This window comes from Chroicocephalus ridibundus, unplaced genomic scaffold (assembly GCF_963924245.1).
Source record: "Chroicocephalus ridibundus unplaced genomic scaffold, bChrRid1.1 SCAFFOLD_136, whole genome shotgun sequence".
Classification (NCBI taxonomy): domain Eukaryota; kingdom Metazoa; phylum Chordata; class Aves; order Charadriiformes; family Laridae; genus Chroicocephalus; species Chroicocephalus ridibundus.
In genome coordinates this window covers 509,501-517,000 of record NW_026961823.1, presented here as the reverse complement: position 1 = coordinate 517,000, position 7,500 = coordinate 509,501, and the positions used below count along the sequence as shown (strand labels likewise).

The 7,500-nt window shown below is 51.8% G+C and overlaps 1 long non-coding RNA gene across 1 annotated transcript; it reads left to right on the top strand.

Moving 5' to 3' along the window:
- Positions 1 to 4,815: 4,815 nt before the first annotated feature.
- On the top strand, positions 4,816 to 7,167 carry LOC134509818 (uncharacterized). Its single transcript, XR_010069435.1, has 3 exons — positions 4,816 to 4,929; positions 6,191 to 6,242; positions 7,046 to 7,167. It is a non-coding gene; the product is annotated as an uncharacterized LOC134509818 (long non-coding RNA).
- Positions 7,168 to 7,500: the final 333 nt, after the last annotated feature.

Below are 7,500 nucleotides of genomic sequence, written 5' to 3'. Positions count from 1 at the left end.
TCCCCAGCCGAGGCACTGCCGGCAGATGTCCTCCCCCCGTCTTGTTCCCGACAGCGGCGGCCGCCCCTGGCTGCGCTTGGTCGCCTCTCGATGCTGGTTCCAGGAGCATCCGGGTGGGGAAAGCAGCGTCTCCAGGAGCTCCTGCTGCAGGTGGGGCTCCTGCTGGGGCCAGTGGTCGGGGAACTGCTGCCCCTTCTCTTTCTCTCCCGGAGGCCGCGGTTGTCCGCTCCTCCCCGGAGTTGTCGTGGGCTGCCTTTGCCACAGACTTGCCTGGGCTGTCTCCGTTCAGCCCCGTTCTCCCTCCTGGTGTGGGCGACCTGGGACTGGTGGACGTTTACTGGCTTTGAACAGGAGCTGCTGTGGGTGACGCTTAAGATGCTTGAAAAACGTGAAACAGCCAGAGAACAACATCAAGGTGATTGAGCCAGAAGGTGCTTCCTGCGGCAGGGAAGAGACAGCCAAGCATTTCTGGGTGAGGAAGGGTCCCCTCTGAGTTGTCCTCAGCAGACCAGATTGCTGATATGTACCGCAGGGTCCGTACGCGTATCCAAAATCACGGTATGGCCATGGGGAAGGGTTGTGTGCGTGCAAGGCTGCACATCTGGGAAGCTTCATATCGCAAGAGCTGTAAGACACCGCTGTGTTCTCTTAGGTGGAGGATGGTCAAGTGACCAGCGCTGCAGAAGAGGAAGGGACAGAGAAAGAGAGAGGCACCTGAACTGGAAAATTCTGTGGGCAGCGCTGAAAGCAGGAGCTGCGGTGAGTCCCAGGCTTTGGGGCCGTGTCCCACTCGTCAGGAGCCTCCGTTGGCTGCAGTCTTCACAGACCTTCACGAAAGAAGGACGCTTTAGATTGCCACCTAGCTTTACGCCAGAAGTTTTTTTCCTGTCTTGGCAGAATGCCAGCTGCCAGTGTTTCTCCGTGGTCGCCCTTCCTTCTGCCGTGATGGTACAGGACAGACGGAAAGAATCCGGAGTGCTCTGCGAGTACGAGGTGCGTCTGCGATGCGCGTCTGCTTTTTTCCTGAGGTACTTGTAGTGTGGACTCTGAAGTTAACGGGAAGGATGTGCCAGCGCTCCTCCTATAGTTTTTCTGTGAAATATTTTAACAAAATCCTTGTCGCTTCCCGCTGTCAGGAAAGAGGGGAGGGTAAGTGACTTCAGATTTGTAAATTCTCAGCGGCACGGACTAAGGTGAGATAAATCTCAAGGTCCATACAGAAACATTTATTAGCTTACCAAAATGGTTAGTATAGATCTTAACAAGCCCACGATAATTGGTTAGGTATATAAAAAATTATGGCAGGTGTTGGGGTGTACATTGTGTTAGTTAACACCAGGTGTAGGACAACTTACGGCAAGCGGTGCTTAAGGTCGTACTTAAGGTCATCACTTCACAGCTCTAACTGTTACTTAACAATTCCAAGAGAAAAGAGAAACTGAGGGACAGAGAGAGGAAAAGACAGAGAAAAAGACAGAGATAAAGAGATCGCGGGTCCTGGTTCCAGCGTCTTTTTCAGGGATTCTTCCCAGGCATAATCTTCTTCTTTCTTGGGAAGAATCTTCCCAGGCACTGTCTATTTCTTTTGTTTCTTTTTTGTTCCCTCGGGGCACTTATTTTCCCCTTTTACGTTTGCTGAATCAGCACGGTCCGCCCTCCTGGCTGAGGACGGGCTCAGCTCAGGTTTCTCCCTTCTCCCCGGTGACGTGTGCCATGATTTGGGTGGAGAGACGAGTGCCATGGTCACACATGTTTAGCGTGATCTCTGTAATCTTCATTAGCACATGCAGGGCGTGCGCTTTCACGTGCGTTTCGCGGATAATGAAGCAAAGGTCACTCATGGGACACAACGGCCTCGAGAACTGAGAACGAGCGAGCTCACGGCACGAGTGGCAGAACCGACCTGTCTTCACAAGACAGTTCTCCCACACTTTCAGCCGCCAGAAGTGTGAGCCTCATCAGCTGTTTGAAGGCCAGGCCTGCGTTATTTATTTCCTTGCGAGTGTTTGAGGCGTTCCACTGAAGGCTTGGAGGGGCTCCTGCCCCTCGGCAGGGAATTTACAGTCCGTCCCTCACAATCCTAAAACCAAAATAAAGTCTGTCCTGGAGCACGTTACGCCTCTGCAAAGCTTACTTCCCTCCATTTATTTTTCTCTTCCTGAAAGCATATTCTTCTCTTTCTGGGTGCTCACTGTCAAACGATACTGTGAAAATAATTTTGTACTAGAAGAGGGAAGGAACTGTTTGTAAGAGTTCGCATGTCCAGAAGAAGCAGGCTTTGCTTTCACGATAAAAACTTTATGCTTTCTCAGTCAATAAGTCTTTAAAATATTTCACAGCGGTACTCGAAAACCTCACTGAGATACTGGCATCTGTCCTAAAGGCGATCGAGGTCAAAGAGGAGACATGGACAAAACGGGACAAACGGGCATCGCCTCTCTGCGTTCTCCAGGCTTTGCCGTGAAGCATCAGCAGCGTTTAACTCGTGACGGCGAATCCTGTGGTTTTGGTTGTGGTTTTGGTGAGTTACGGCTTCAACAATGTCCTTTTTCTGTAACCTCGGGAGGAAGTTCATTTCCTTCCGCAGGCCCAAGTGCCGCGCGTCTCCCCCCAGTTGCTGGCATCGCCGGCCTTTGGGTTCTCGGTTGGAACAGTCGAGATACCATAAAAACGCGTTCCTCCGCGCCTTCAGCACAGCCAAAAGCATTCGCGAATCTGCCGGTCCTTTTTGGTAGCCCTACGGATCGCGGCGCCGGCGATTTGATTCCCCGCCCCCAAAAGTAAAACCATTTGGAGGAGTTTTTTCTCTCACTGATTTTTCTATGTTAAATGAAGCTAAAAAAAAAAAAGTGAGAGTTGTATAATCGACAAACTGACTTGCGTAGTTTAAACTGCAGCCGCCTAAACGGCTGTAGTGTACAATTTATGAGGTGTACCTGGGCAGTTAGGTATTTGTTCGAAATGTTTAAAAGGAGAGACAACTGAATGTTACGCGGTTTTCCCCCCGTTTTTTGGCAGAGTGCTCTGAAGTACTTTACTTCTGTCTGGCTTTCAGTGCCGCCTTTTCCCGGCAGCCAGTAGTGTCTCTCTCGGGCAGCGCCGCTGCCCCGATGTCCCTCCTCCTCCTCGTGTAGCACACAAAAACCCCCCCGTGGTCAAATCATAGCTGTGTATTTTGGAGACGGATAGTTTAATAGTATCCGTTCACAGCTGTGCAAGTTAAATTAGCGCCGAAGGAAAGCCAAGTACTTTCACAGGGTAAGTATTTTCACTGGGTGGATGTAAACTTCATGCACACCTTCTCAGTGAAAGGGAAAGGGCCAGGCGTTTCCCAGCACCAGCCGGAGGGTTCGCCCTTACGCTAAGAACGTGTTCAAAATGGCACTGATTAGTCTTAATCCTGACTTTTAAGAGTTCAGATGGCGCTGGCTTTTGAAGGCTGTGCTGTATTTCGAGCTGAGCTGTTTCCCCAGCTCCTGTCCCGTCCCTCCGTCTGACGGAATTCCTCTGCTCTCTTCTGTGCTGTTTTTTTGGGATGCTGAGCTATAATTGGGGATTTTTGTTTTCCAGGTGCCTCGTCGTAGGCGTCTCGTGCTGCTCGAGAGATGCCCCAGCCCAGGTTTGCAGCCGGTGGCGGAGCCCCCCTGAGGAGAAGGGGCCAGCCCTGGGTCTGGGCGTTTTGAGCCTTTTTTTGGGGTGAATAGAAGGGTGTCTGTGTGTGTGTGTCTTGGGGGGTGATGGTGTCATTTGGGGCACCCCGATGTCACTGGGGCAGCGATGATGCAGCAGAGGAGCAGGTGAGTGGGAGATGGGGGGGGGTTACGTGGAGTTGCCCCCCCAAAAGAAGTGGGTCGCGGCCCCAAAATGTCTGAAAATTCTTGGGATGCATTAAAAAATGTGAAAACCTGTAACTATGGGCAGGAGGCGTTGAAATAGGGAATGAGAAATATACATATATATAAATTATGTATGTAAAAGTTCAAAATAAAAACCTCTGTCTCTAAGGATTCTGTGCTTCTGTGCTTCTGTGTTATATGAAAGATCCTAGAATATAAAAATACTTAGATGCGTTTATAAAAAGATATTAGTGTCAAACTAGGTGTGTAGGCAGACAGCCTAAATAGATATTCGGTATCAAAAGCGTTAATGTAGGAAACGGGCAACGTAAATTCCCTAAACGCACAGATGTGTGTCAATACCGGGGCGGGTGCTGCCGCCTGGCGGCTGAAGGCGCGTCCTGCAGGTGGGGGGCGGCGCATGCGCAGTGCCCGCGCCTCCCGGCCCCCCTCGGCCCCCGCCGCCGGCGCCGCGTGGGTTCCGCAGCTCGTGCGCAGGCGCGGCTTCGCGGAGGCCCGTCCGGCCGCAGTCTCAAGAGAGCAGCGGCCGGAGGGCGAACCAGGACCGCCGGGACTCTGGCGAGCTCCGCGCCACCTGGAGCGGCATCGGTGCCGCCCGCCCGGCCTCCAGAGCGGCCATCGGCCCCTCCGCATCGGCTCTTACGCGTTACCGCGGCCCCGTCAGTGCCCGGCAGTTTTCCGGGTTTCCATCTACGTGACCCCACGGTCCTCCAGGACCCCGGAAGTGTCCCCTCAGTCCTCCGACGCGCGTCTCCGTGGCACTTCGGTCCTCCAGGACCCCGGAAGTGCCCCCTCAGTCCTCCGACGCGCGTCTCCGTGGCACTTCGGTCCTCCAGGAGCCCGGAAGTGCCCCCTCAGTCCTCCGACGCGCGTCTCCGTGGCACTTTAGTCCTCCAGGAGCCCGTAAGTGCTCATAAGTCTTCTGGAAATCATATGCTTCCAACACTCTTCCAAAACGATAAAACACGATTATCAGTTAACCACAAAAATATCTGAAGATCGCAAAAATATTGCAACCCCTGCAGAGCTCTCTTCTCCACAGCAACAACTGGACAGAAATCACACAAAAGCGGTAAGAGAATCACCAGAGGTTGGTCCCAAATGGAAATAAAAAGGGGAGGTGCTTCGCCTCCTGGGAACTTAAGGCAGGAGAAGCGAAGCTGCTGCTCCCGCTGCCGCCCGCCTTCACGTCTTCTGGGGGTTGGCCCTGCCCCTTTCCCAGGGGATTGTGGGAAGGGCGGTGGGCGGGGCCTGAGGGCGGTGGGCGGGGCCCGGGGTACACGAGCCCCAGCCCGGGCTCAGGAGCTCGTTCTGCTGCTGGGCCCCGTGGGGTGGGTGCTCTGCTGGTCCCTCGCTTTGCTGCAGCTTTGGGACAGGCTCAGCTGTTTGGGCAGGCGTGTTTCGGCATTTAGGGAGGCAGAGGTGAGAAGGCTGAGCTGAGACCTTCGGGAGCAGTAAACATCCAGCTGCCTGTATGGTAGAAAGTTGACTGCTATGCTCCTTTTTTTTTCCTTTTTTTTCGGGTCATAACTTTGTGATGAGTGTTTAGGGGGTGCCCAGATGGTTTAATAGTATGCTTTTCTTTGTTCTAGGAGCACTGCATCTTCCTAGAATTTCTGACTTTATTGAAGATAGAACTGTGGGTTTTTCACCAGTTTTGCAGTATGCTGTGTAAATTGCTGATATTGTTTCTCTTAATTGGGTTGATGATGAGATTATCTTATGGGGGTTAGGGTGAGCGTTTTGTATGCATCTGCATATATGGCACTAGCATTTCTCAAGAAAGCAGCAGGGATGTAAGGCATAGCGTCGTTCAGGGTATGGCATGGCTCATCACCTTTCCCCGTTGCCCATGGAGTGCCACGGTGTCCCTAGAGTTTTTGCAGCGGGCAGCAGGCCCCTCATAGATTGTGTCAGGACATTATTTGTTTTGTGGGTCTGATGCAGAGCCCAGAGTCTGTGGGAAGACAGAAGATAGGAGGTGCCTGCCAAACGCAGGGCACAGCTCAGAAGAGCTGCTCCTGAGAAGCAGCCGGCGTAGGGGGTTCAGGGTTGCAAATACAGGATGGGAGCTGTCAGGAAGAAGTGAGGCTCCTTCCCTGACGGTTGAGGAGAAGAGAAGGGGTTTCTAAAGTTTTGGCGCTGGGGGCTGGCTAGGAAAAGGAGGTGGGTTCATCAGTCTCTGTCATATCGGTTTTGGATTTGGGTGTCAACAGGGTCTGGTCTGTTCTAGTCTCTTGCATTTGAGGTGAGCTGGACAGTGTGGAGGAGGAGCACGGGACTGGTGATTTTGCAGAAATGCAATGGTAATTTTGTGTTTGTTGGTATCTTAGGTGCCATAAATAATTGTTGCTGCAGCCTCTGACTGGAATCGACGTGAAGCAGGTGAGTGGATTGCCATGGCACCTCTGAGGATGAGGGTGTTGTGGAAGAGGTTGGCATCTACTGTCATGGTGGTCGCTGCTGGAGCTGTGATTTCTTTTTGTTTTGCTGATGAAGAGGAACATGGTGACTGCAGGAACACATCAGTTATCTGTTTGTTGTGGGTTTTTTTGTCAAGGATGAATTCAGACCACTGGCCCTCTGAAAGCGAAGTAGAGGGACAGGTGCTGGAGGGGGGCCAAGGTTGACAGTTTCAGGGAGGAGTTTTAAAGTCAGGCTAGAGCAGAGGGCTATGCGGGAGCAGTCTCCTCTGAGTAGGTAAAGGGAGTGGGTTACTTTTCAGCACAAAGCTAGCGTGTGCTGGGCAGGGCAGTTCTGGCCTGTGTCTTCGGTTGTGTAGTTTGTGTGCTCTGTCTTCTGTGTCTTGGACTTTCAGACGGCAGGACTTACAGACGGCAGTCTGTAGTGAATATGAGGATCTGTCTAGACCCAGGCAAAGGTTGCTCAGTCGTCTCGAATTGATTAGCTTTCGAGAGGCTGTGTGGACGGGTGTTTCATTAGTGGGCGCTGGCATAAGCGGAGACAAGTTGGAGAGGGTGTTCATGGCTAGTGAAGGGGACAGTATCTCAAAGATGGTAAACCTGCATTGTGTGGGGTGTAATGTTTGCAGGCGTCTCTTCTTTGGATGACAGGCTGTAGTTGGACTTATGTGAACAGGGTTCCTAAGTAGAAACAAGACCTTTGGAATTAAGCTACTGCTCTGCATTAGGGTAATGTTTGATGTTGGTGTGTTGCTTTTTTTTCAGATGCAGAGAGATGAGGTGGCCAGGGATACACAGGGGAGCTGATGGGGGCGCAGGACAAAGGTGGCTGAGCCCGAGGTCTTAAAGGGAAGATGTGACCGGCGGCTCCATGAATACATTTGGCCACTTCTTCTTTTTTTCATGTGAATGTGAGGTTACGTAGCCATGTGTGGAAGTGCTGGTCTGAGGTACAACAGAACTGGTGTTGTTTGCAGTCACTTTACTTTTCAGGTAAGTCTCTTCCAATGAAGTGAACTCTCTGAAAATAATGACGTATTTTTCAGGTAGTATCTGCCTTCAGAGCACCAAGAACTTATATTTACACTTAATGCGAAGGTATGCCGTGCAGAGAGGCTCTTGCTTATACTTATTCCTACAACAGCACAGCCCAGCTAACTTTTATATATCTGCCCTGTTGGAGGGTTGGAAGCAGAAAAGCGTAGAGGGGTTGCACCCAT